Here is a 12,115-nt window from a genome sequence, read left to right on the forward strand (position 1 = left end):
TTCATCTGCAACCATCGAAAGCCTCCAAAGATTATAAGAAATCCAAACCCATTTCCAATCTGGCCAGCACTTGAGGGGGTCAGCTCATGCAGCCAGTCCCCAACTGTCTATACCTCAGGTCTCACAGGGACACTGGCTGACACAGATTTTCAATTCCAGCTTTATTCCTCTTCTTTATTTGTCTTTCCTCTAAAACTTATATGTGTACAGGTGCATGTGCACACACACATGCACCCTATCTAGCTGCTCCCTGTAAGCAAGATACTGTGGTTTTGATAGTATCCTAAGTTCCAACCTTCTTCAGGAAGCTTTAACAAATAGCCATAAAACATTCCTAAACTATTTTTGATTTGTAGTGATGCCTGAGGTCTCTTATTTCATGTAAGCCCTACAATGATATTTTGAGGTGATTGTGAATATTCTTCCTTAAGTGGAGGAAATTGAGGTTCAGCGAGGTTAAGCAACTTGCCCAAGGTCACACAACCATGACTTGGTAGATGAAGAATAGTAAAGCCAGATCTAACTTGACTTCAAAGCCCACAGTCTTGCCAGATACCACTTTGACTCCCAGGGAGACGTAGGTAACTGACCACTTGCTTTAACCTTGTCTGGCCCAGTGAGTAGGTAAATAATCCATACCGTACTTACTCAAATGAAAGGTCGAGGGAAGACATATTTTACAAATGCAAAAAGCACTACAGAAGTGTAAGTGGATATCACTAATATGTGATAAGATTATTTGTTATTTGTCAAATGAAGGTCAAACGAAGACTTCTAAGAACCTCCCAGTATCTCCCAACATCCTTGGAGAGCTTCTAGAAATTTCATTATATTTACTTCTTTGGGTTGATGGGTCAGGTCCATCTTGTTTCTTTCACCTCCACCTTCCTTAGCCAGGACCAATTTATCCAGTAAGTATAGCAGGCACAGTGCCTAGGGCCCGTGGTACTTTTAGAGGCCCACAAAAATGTTTAAAATTTTTTTTTAATCAGAAGAAAAAAGTGAATATATTCCAGCATGGATTGTATTCATCTTTATACTAATTCATTCATAAAATAGAATTTTTAATATATATTTTTAATGGAAGGACAGCCCACAAAGCAAAAGTGCATGGGGTCCACAAAAGTCATAATGTGCCTCTGACCTCAGCTCCTCATGGCTGGAGCCATTAATGTAACCAGGCTAAAGCCTACCCTTCAGGTCACAGCCCCTACTCTCCAGTGGGGTTTGGAGCTAACTCTGGTTTCTGTAAGCCAGGGTTGGGTGGTTGGTATAACCATCCTTAGCTGGTTTGGGGGCTCTTGTGTATGTTCTTGCTTACCATGCATGTCCTAAGACTTCTCACCCAAGCTGCTTTTTCTGTGTGGCATGCTTTCCCTTCCAATCTCTACTCGCGAAGCGTTGGTGGTATAGTGGTGAGCATAGCTGCCTTCCAATCTTTACCAGCCTAACTCCTGCTCAGGCTTTGAGTCTTAGCTTAAATATCACTTTTTAAGAAAGTCTTTCTTGGTGACCCCTTCCCAATCTAAAATTTATACCCTTGGTATACTCTAGAGCATCGTGATTCACGTTTGGAGCAATTGCTGTGCTCCGTTTCTGTGTTTATTTGTGCGATTCCCACGTCCCACGTTGGCTTCATATCTATCTTCCTCTTTTATACTTGTGCATTTTCACTGTGTGTCCTTGACGCCTAGCACAGAGCCTGATACTTGTTAGAAGCTCAATAAATACTTATTGAATTAATTAATGATTGGATAATTGTCTTCATAGCCAACCAAGTCCCGTATCCAGTGGTCCAGGGCAAGCTCTGGGTACCAGTGTAACCCACACACCACTCCCATGCCTTCCCAACCCGTGTGATGAGGTTCTGGTTCATTGTGCTCTGCCCCACTTAGTTACTTTGTATGGAACCCCAGATTCCCTGTAAATGGGGCTCATTCTGTTCTCTAATCAGAGATTGGAGCCCTCCCTTACCAACCTGGACCAGGCAGCCATATTTGAAGTTTTGCCTCGTTTATTTCTGTGGTAGAGGGCAACATCTTTGGCAAGCATGACTAGCACTCATCCTGGCACCAGAGAGTTCAACTCCCATCTCAATTCACCCCTTGTAAGCTCTGCTCCAAGACTAGCTTGCAGCAGTGTGGTTTCTGGGATCTTTGGTCCTACTTGACCTCGGAGTTCTCCTTCTTCACCGTGGCTTTTGTGCCTCTGTAGACTTCATGCTATTGCCTGTCCTAGGATAAAATAGAAGTTACAGAAAGCCTCAGCTGAAATGGATGAGGTTTTCAGACCAAGCTGTTTTCAGCCATTAACACCAACTGATTTTCTTTCTTGAAAACCTGTGACTCAGGTGAAGCTGAGGAAAGATGAGAAGCATGATCAATACTTTTTTTCCTTAAGAAGTAATGTATATTTGTTATTGAAAATTTATAATATAAAAATAAAAGAAAAAATAAAAATTCAATAAATGTTTTCCTTTTTGCTCATCTGTATTTTCAAGTTTTCAACACTGAATATGTTTTTTTTTTAATGTCTGATTCTTATTTATTTGTTATTCTTAGAAAATCTCAGCTTTGACTGGACTCAACTTAGAAGTAGAAGCTTCACGGGGCGCCTGGGTGGCTTAGTCGGTTAAGCGGCCAACTTCGGCTCAGGTCATGATCTCGCGGTCCGTGAGTTCGAGACCCGCGTCGGGCTCTGTGCTGACAGCTCAGAGCCTGGAGCCTGTTTCAGATTCTGTGTCTCCCTCTCTCTGACCCTCCCCCATTCATGCTCTGTCTCTCTCTGTCTCAAAAATAAATAAACATTAAAAAAAAAATTAAAAAAAAAAAAAAGTAGAAGCTTCTGGGCACCTGGGTGGCTCAGTCGGTTGAGCGTCTGACTTTGGCTCAGGTCATGATCTCGTGGTTCGTGGGTTCGAGCCCCGCATTGGGCTCTGTGCTGACAGCTCAGAGCCTGGAGCCTGTTTGGGATTCTGTGTCTCCCTCTCTCTCTGCCCCTCCCCCACTCATGCTCTGTCTCCCTCTGTCTCAAAAATAAATAAACGTTAAAAATTAAAAAAAAAAAAAAAGTAGAAGCTTCAGAGAGGACAGCCCCTGTCTCTTGGCAATCTGTTCCTGGCTTTTTTCTTTGGCCTCCTTCCTTCTCTTGGCCAAAAGGTTAGCATATTCTGCAACCTTTTCCTTATTTTTCTGAGTATGCTGTTTCTCCAGAGCAGTATACCCATGTTTATGTTGCAAGGCATGTAGAGTAACAAGATGCTGAATCTTGGGTGCTTTGTTCTAGATTTCTTACTTTCCTTGTGTAGAAACTTTCTTACAACATCCTGGCAGACATCATCTTCTTTAAAGAGACTGAAAGTCTGTGGATTCTGGACCACAGACAACAAGGTACATCGTGAGTAATATCAGGTAATATCAAGGTAATATCAGTGAGTCCAGGAATATCCTTATTTCCTTTCTTTTCAATGACCAAGCTGAGAACACTCAGCTTGGCATCCCCAATGTAACCCCAAACAGATCTGTGTTTTCTTTTTCAAGTCCTCATTAGTCTATAAGAGGAATGCCCCTTACTCAGCAGCAGGTGGACATGGCCATGGGTCAAGACACCTGCTTCATGGGGAAGCCTTGGTTGTCATTCCTTCGGTGATTTGGACCATATGACCAAATGGTCCATTCTTCACCCAGAGCATCGGCAGCCACTTTTGTGCCTATATACTTCTCATAAAGGGTAGGAAGTTTATGGTCATTGTCCACTTCAGTGAGTTCCTTGCAGCCAGTAGCTGGGAAAGAGATGTTCAGTTTCATCCTGAAGCAGTTGGCCTCTTCCAACGTGCTACAAAAAAAAAAAAAAAAAAAAAAAAAAGAGAGAATATGGATTATTTTATTTTATTTTATTTTATTTTTATTTACTCTTGAAAGAGAGAGACAGAGACGGAGTGTGAGTGGGGGAGGAGCAGAGAAAGAGAAGTAGTCACAGAAATAGGCTCCAGGCTCTGAGCTGTCAGCACAGAGCCCGATGCAGGGCTCAAACTCAGGAACAGTGAGATCATGACCTGAGCCAAAGTTGGACACTTAACTGACTGAGCCATCCAGGGGCCCCTGTATTATTTTATAATAAGAAAAAAGTTATTTTCAATTTTAAAAGAGCTCAGAAAAATATACTCCAAAATATTAATAGTTATTTTTTCTGGATTTTAGGATCATAAGTAAATAAAATATTTTTCTTCAGGCTTCTCTTTTCTTCCTATTTTTGTACAATGAGAACTATGTTACTTTTGCAATTGGGAAAAAACAATTTCACAATAAATATTATTAAAATTAATTGTACCACGCAGAACGTGCTTACATTTTCATGTATATTGTTCAAGCCTTTTGTCTTACGCTTAGATAGGGTTTTTAAAAATGGCTACAGTCATACAGTATTGTAATATTATTTAAAAAAATTTTTTTAATGTTTTATTTTATATTTGAGAGACGGAAAGAGACGGAGCATGAGCAGGGGAGGAGCAGAGAGAGAGGGAGACACAGAATCCGAAGCAGGCTCCAGGCTCTGAGCTGTCAGCACAGAGCCTGACATGGGGCTCGAACCCATGAACTCGAGATCATGACCTGAGCTGAAGTCGGATGCTCAACCGACTGAGCCACCCAGGCGCCCGTGTAATCTTATTTTTAAACTCACTCTCACATCGTAAGCATCTTTCTACATCATTAAGATTTTTTTCCACAAAATCACTTTATTTTATTGTAAAGATCTTATTTATTTTTAAATAATCTCTACATTCAATGTGAGGCTTGAACTCACAACCCTGAGATCAAGAGCCACATGCTCTTTCACCTGAGCTAGCCAGGTGTCCCTTAAAAAATAATTTTAAGTGACTGCCTAGTACTCCATTGTACAACAATAACAGTTTATTTAAATTATTTGCTGTAGTTGGACATTTATGTTGTTTTAGATTGTCAGCCTTATTAGTACTACTAAAGACTATTTCCTGTAAGAAAATTCCTAGAAGCAGAATTATTTGACTTTTTTTTTTTTTTGGCATGCCCATCTTTAAGGTTATATATTCATACCGGAGTCCCAAAGGATGGGGTTCTGTGGGTAGAGTCAGCACAGTGGGGAGTTGAAAGAAGAGAGAACATGAGAGGGAACAAAAGGAAAATAGGATGGTCATAAGGATCACACGTCTGGGTTGGGTAATGAGGATCATGGAAACTATACTAAGGTAAATACATGAAAAGCCATGACGGACTAGAATGAGGCAAAGACTTATTATGCCTCTGTTGTGAATATCTACACACATCATCCAAATCTGAAATTTATTCTTGGCTTTGACTCTTTTACTCAGGCTCTTTGCTTGAGTTCCTAATCCCATGCGCAGTCCTATTGCTGTGTTTTAAATTTCCGCTTTGCTCTTGCTTAGGGCGGCCATGTAATTTGTTCAGGTTGTATACTGTACATTCTAGGGGACATCAGTCATTGTAGTTTGTGATTTATGCAGTGCACAGCCTGCACAACGCTTTGCAGCGGTCACGTGCTTGCCAGTCATTATGTTGTGATCCTCTTCTTTTGTTACTTGGGAGAGCCCTTCCTTCTCAACAGATTCTGGATTATCTTTTCACATAAACCCCAAATACTATCCCCGTTCTTGAGAAGGTTGGTGTTATTAGGAATGCAATGGAGTGGACTTATATTCTGGATGGAAGTCTGGGCTAAACAATTCCTTTGAACTCAAACTACCCAAGGTTTCCTACAACTCTCTTTTTCACTTGGCCTGGGAACGAGCTAGAAACAGAAACATTAAATATAACTGATCTTAAAATAAATTAAAGATAGAAAAAAAAAAAAGCGATCTTACTACCTGGTGTGCAATCCAACCATCCCAAATACTAAAACTTTATGTTCATCCATAATATTTTCCTCTCACAATAAAAATCTCTGAGTGTAATAGTAAAGCAGCAGGCACTCACCACAGAGTGAAATTGTCGCCTGCCTGCAGGAAAGGAGACATTTAAAAGCACTCTGTTCCTTGTGGCCCTCTCTATTATAAAAGTTTCATGATAAATCCGTCCCTAGCTAAGGCCTAGGGTGATTTAAATATATGGCAGCAAAGTCTCCAGTGGTCACTTGAAGGATATGAGTTGTAGCACAACCAAAGAGAACAGAAAGTCTCCTTACGTTCACGCTTTGTTCTTTCTTTTTCAAGGGATGGCCACAGTAATTCAAAGGAAAGGAACAGGTGAAAAGGAAAGAGACACAGAGAGGCTACGGGAAAAGATGGCGTCGAGGCTTTGCGCTGACGTAATCCAAACACATACCGAGTAGCTTGCCTCAAATCCTCTACAACACGCAGCACATTCTATGTTGAACGTCCAAATGGAACATTTCTGACATCGTTACAGGGCTTTGCATAAGCAATTCAGTATATCTGGCCTAAAGCAATCTTTGGATATATTTTGTGAAGTGGATGATGACAGCAGATTCACCTTTAAAATCTGCCTGCCCCTGCCCACACCCTCACTCACAAATGTTAGATTTTATATTTTTAAAAACGTCAAAAGCCTTGACGTTGGAAATCTTCCTTCTCCTCACTCTCACTCCTCCCTTCTCCTCCTCTCTGTGAGTATAATCGCCGAATATAGTCAGCTTCAGAGTTTCTTTCCCTTCAGATCATGTTTGTAATGATGAAAAATTTATTTTTCACTTGTGGCATTTTATCTGTACATGACTTTATGTGCTCATCTTTGTCATTTGTTTAGGAGTACTTGGCAATAGGCATCCTCAAGAAAAAAAAAGTGGAAGTCTGAAAGCTTGAACATGGAGTATTTTATAAAAATTTCGAGACCATAAGTTCCGTCAAGGTAAAGAGTGTCTGATTAATGAAAAAAAATTTTTTCTATCATGTGTCCTTGGAATCCAAAGAACCAGAGGTTCAAAGTGAAAATGTATGTAATTTCTCTTAGACTTATATTCTCAAAAGAAGAAAGAAAGAAATGGGTGGGGGGGGGGGCGGGGAAGGAGGAAAGGAAGAGAGAGAGGGAAGAAGGAAGGTAGGAAAAATGGAAGGAAGGAAGGAAGGATGCCTTAAGCACTGGAACATACCTGTGTTCTTAATAAAAATTTTTTATATTTACCATATTCTCTGTATGATCTTAAGATTTTTCTCTTTATCGCTGTTTTAAAATAATTCGATTATGACACACTTTGAAATAGTTTTTGAGTTTCTTGGGCTTGGTGTGGAGCATCTTTGACTTATGGGTGATGACATTTAGAAATATTTCCTCCATCATTTCTTCAAATATTTTTTTTCTGCCCCACTCCCTCCTTCAGGGACTCCTCTACTAAATGCCCCATGAATTGTGAGGTTTTCCACTCTGGCTGGTGGGAAGAGGAACTCTTCCTGGCCCTGAACAATTCCTAGAGATGTTTCCTCTAGTCCTTCCAGGTGTTTCTTTTCCCAGGCTCAGTTGGCTTCCTCATCCACAGACACTATCAGCACTTAGCTGAAGACTCAGGGCAACTACTCTGCGAATCTGTGAAGTCCCCTGTGCAGTTTTCTCCTCCCGGATGCCCTGTCCTGTGTGTCCCTGCTGCGTTGGCCTGCCTGTGCTCCCTGCCTTCCCCAGCAGGGGTCTTTTCCTGGTTTCCCCCTCCCTATGCCACAGCCTGGAAGCTCTCCAGGTAGGAGACCGAAGTAATTGCAGGGCTCACCTTGTATGTTTCCCTTCTTCCAGGGACCACAGCTCTTCATCGTCTTATGTTCAATGTCTTGGAAACTGTATTTTGCATTTTTGTTTGTTTGTCTCAGGCAGAGGGCAAATTGGGTCCCTGTTCCTCTATCGTGGCCAGAGGATAAGTCTCAGTAAATTTAATAAATATTTGTTGAATCAATAAATTCACGCTGTGCCTGATCCTAATGGAGACCATTTCTTTATAGTTCTCTCACCCTTCCTGTCCAGTGGTGGAGTTCATTGAAATGTTTTCACTGAGGATTGTTCTTTTCCTTGAAAAACTAGATCAGGAGAGAACAGTAGCTCCTGAGGGCGAATATGCTGTTACTCTTTGACCGTTCTGTCAGGATACCATTCTGTAACAGAAGACCTCCAGCTGTTTTATTTTCCTATTCTTATGTCCATCTACTAAAGGTGGAAAATCCCTGGATCCTGATTGGCCCAGCTTGAACTACATGTTCTTCTCTTGGTTTGGGAACATAGCGTGCCTCGGTTGACAGTCCTAATCAAAGCTGTCTCCTGGGACGCGTGGGTGGCTCTGTCAGTTGAGTGTCTGACTCTTGATTTCGGCTCAGATCATGGGAAGGAGGCCCACATCAGGCTCCATGCTGAGTATGGAGCCTGCTTGAGACTCTCCCTCTTTCTCTCTCTCTCTGCCCCTTCTCCACTCATATGCATGCCCTCTCTCATTCTAAAATAAAACAAACAGCTGCCTACTGTGACAGGAAGGTAAGGGTCCAAAAGGAAACAGGGATACTCTATCCAAACAAAAGAGATGGCTTTTGTATAGCCACAATAATAAATGTCTCCTGCTATTGGTCATTTACGAAGATGTTTACCGGAGTTTTTTAGCACTGAAATCTTATGGGCTTAGGATACAGTGACCTCACAGGTAAATGACTGTTAATACTCTTCATTGTACTTGAAAGTATTTCTAACGATATGATCGATTCTCAGATGATTGCTATCCCATCCTATCATCAGAAGACTTTATACAAATGTGCCCTGCTACACATACACGGCTTTTATTCGGAACCTCTAAAAATGCTCTTATGCCTAACATATTTTAGCACTAGAGTGGCTACAAGGCAGGACAAGCCTAGAGGCGTCTGGTCTGGGAAACAGGCCAGGTCGGGTTAGGCAGAGAGCATGATGTGAGGGTAAGAGGTTATGAGAGGGAAGGTACAGAAAAGGTGGTTGGAAAAATGCGCGTGCGTGTGTGTGTGTGTGTGTGTGCGTGCGTGTGCGTGTGCTGGAATACAGAAACCATGATTAAGATCTAGGCCTGGGGTGTCTCTGGTACCCATATAGGCAGACTGATGACGCCCATGTGGGCAGAAACAGAGACGAAGCTTGCAGGTACAATTCAAACTGGGCTAAAGGGAATAAGTAAAGAACTTATTCTCCAAGTTCTGTAAGATGAGGGACCACAATACAGTGTCCAGGAGACCCGGGGAGCCATAAGACAGCACTACGACTGGTTGTGACCTTTGAAGTTGGATCATTTGCTTCCCAGCGGCAGGTAGTCAAGGTATTGAGGCTTTGTGGGTTCCTTATAGTTACAACGTCCATTGTTTCCAAGTAGTTTTGTTGGTCTTCGAACTTATGTATAATTTTGTGATAACTCAGATGCCACCTCATTTGGATTCTTGTACAGACATGTGGTAGCATGTGTCGAAGATTTAGGAAGGGTTGGAGATAAAAACTTAAAAATAAGAAAAATGGACACGCTGTTTTTGTTCTGTGAAAGTGGAAAAAGTCATAATCTTTTGAATTTTCCTTAGTGGAGAACTTTGATGTAACTTGTGTAACACCGGGATTCTGTGTGATTAGACTTTGAGAACACTTACGGTGGGTGGTACATTCTTTTTTTTTTTTGAAAAGCCTTTTTATTGAAATGTAATCACATATCTATATATCACATTATTAATAGTTAATATATATCCACAATCCACCCCTTGCACTAAACCTCCTTTAAGAAAGAATCATTTCAACTGACCGTTACCAGAAGGGAGGTCGGTGGGGGGATGGGTGAAATAGGTCATGAGGATTAAGGAATGCACTTGTCCTGATGAGCACTGGGTGATTAAGATAAAAACTTTAAAAAAACTTAAAAAAAATTTTTTTTTGGCATTTATTTATTTTTGAGAGAGAAAGAGACAGAGCATGAGCAGGGGTGGGGGCAGAGAGAGAGCGAGGGAGACACAGAATCTGGAGCAGGCTCCAGGCTCTTGAGCTGTCAACACAGAGCCCAACGCGGGGCTCGAACTCACCAACCGTGAGATCATGACCTGAGCTGATGTCGGAGGCTTAATTGACTGAGCCACCCAGGCGTCCCCCCAGAAAAACTGTTGTAAAGAAAAAACTCCTTTCCCAGTTGCCGGGAGTATGGTTAGCCGACAGCCTGTGACTCTTAACACCTTCAGGTCTGCTTTTGAGCTGAAGTCACGCTCTTCCCAAGGGGGCCCCACCCCAGCCAGTGACTGAGCAAGACTTCTTACAAAGGCCTCGTCATTCCTGCCAGGGAGCTCCCCGCCATGAGTGGCATCCGATGTGGCGCTCCAGATGAGTGGACAGGATTTTTGTGGGCTCTGCAGGAGGTCTGAGAGCTCTCCCTGCCCAGCCCTGCTTCTCCCCCTCACCTCTCACAAATGTTGCTCTTGCAAGAAACTTTTTGCACACTCCTCCGTGTCTCAGCATCTGCTTCTGGCCCAACGGAAGGAGACGTACACATGTCCCAAGTGTATACCTTGATGAACTTTTCCAAACTGAACATCCTTATGTAGCCAGCACGTTCAGAAGATAATAGAGAGCATCCTGGAGGTCCCCAGTGCTGGCTTCCTCCCACTCATCACTCCCTCCACACTGTGACTGCTGTCCTAACTTCCTTTTTTTTTTTAATTTCTTTAATGTTTATTTATTTTTGAAAGTTTTTTATTTTTTACATTTATTTATTTTTGAGAGACAGAGTGAGACAGGGTGTGAGTGGAAGAGGGGCAGAGAGAGAAGGAGACACAGAATTTGAAGGAGGCTCCAGGCTCTGAGCAGGCGTTCAGCACAGAGCCCGATGCAGGGCTTGAACCCATGAACTGTGAGATCAGGACCTGAGCCGAAGTCGAAGTCCGAAGTTCAACCAACTGAGCCACCCAGGTGCCCCCCACAATCCTAACTTCTAACAACATGGATTTGTTTGCCCTGTTATAGCGCTTCGTATAAATGGAATATTAGGATATCTTTTGTGTTTGACTTCTTTTGCTCAAGATTGTGGATTTCTAAAAATTCTTTTAAATTCATAATAGCTTAGGTGTAAGTTTTCAAGTAAATGCTTGTCCTTTTTTCATCTTTCCATTCTCTCTCTCTCTCTCACACACACACACACACACACGGCAAATATAAGGAATCCTTTTCAGTTCAATTTTCTTTTTTTAAGTTTGTTTTAATATTTATTTGTTTTTGAGAAAGACAGAGCAATAGAGAGCACAAGCAGGGGAGGGGCAGAGAGAGAAGGAAACACGGAATGTGAAGCAGGCTCCAGGCTCTGAGCTGTCGGCACAGAGCCCTACGCAGGGCTTGAACCCACGACCTGTGAGATCATGACCTGGGCTGAAATCAGACACTCAACTGACTGAGCCACCCAGGTGTCCCTTCAGTTCAATTTTCAATTCGATATAGGATGTATATGAAATAATAGTAAAGATTACATAGGACGTTCAATATACAAATTGGCAAAATGCACACATGCTGAAATTGTCAATGCCTTTATTCATCTCACACAAGTTTTCTGGTTTAGCTTCCACTAGATCTGAGTCATCAGGCTTAGATCACCTTTTAATATTATTATGGAGGACAGTTCCCGGTTTTCAAAAACTACCAAGGGACTATCAGTAGCTATACCTGTGTTAAGCAGATCTTTCCTGAGTTTTAGTTTAATTAATTCATTAGCTCTGCCCTAGAGAAATGGAGATCTTATTACACAATATTTTTTGCTCAATTCCAATGACATTTCTTCACTCATTAACTGCCTCATGGTTCAATAGCTTCTAGAAAAGCTCCTATTTCTCAAACTGCTTGATATTCTAAGGCTTCACCTATTAAATATATATGCTTAAAGAATTTCCACCTTTTGATTCTTACTCCCTACCCAATTTAGGATCACTCTTGAAAATAATAAAGGGAAATATAAAGGCATTTTGCATAACTGAGTTCATGTACTTATGTATATGGTGAGAGGGCAGCTTCCAAGATATACTTACATACAGCTCTCTTGTTGGTGGGATTATTGGCTAACCACTTTAGAAAGAGAATTCTCTATTCCTCCTTGGAGCAGGAATCATCAGGCTATAAATCGCCATGCTTTTTGCACATGATTTTGTTTCAAATTTTTG

The 12,115-nt window shown here is 41.7% G+C and overlaps 1 pseudogene; it reads right to left on the reverse strand.

Annotated features, from left to right (window-relative positions):
* Positions 1 to 3,053: 3,053 nt before the first annotated feature.
* On the reverse strand, positions 3,054 to 3,806 carry LOC109263604 (40S ribosomal protein S6-like; annotated as a pseudogene).
* Between the last annotated feature and the right edge of the window lie 8,309 nt (positions 3,807 to 12,115).

The sequence above is a fragment of the Panthera pardus genome, unplaced genomic scaffold (genome assembly GCF_024362965.1).
Source record: "Panthera pardus isolate Hobbes unplaced genomic scaffold, ASM2436296v1 HiC_scaffold_8, whole genome shotgun sequence".
In the NCBI taxonomy this organism is placed as follows: Eukaryota; Metazoa; Chordata; class Mammalia; order Carnivora; family Felidae; genus Panthera; species Panthera pardus.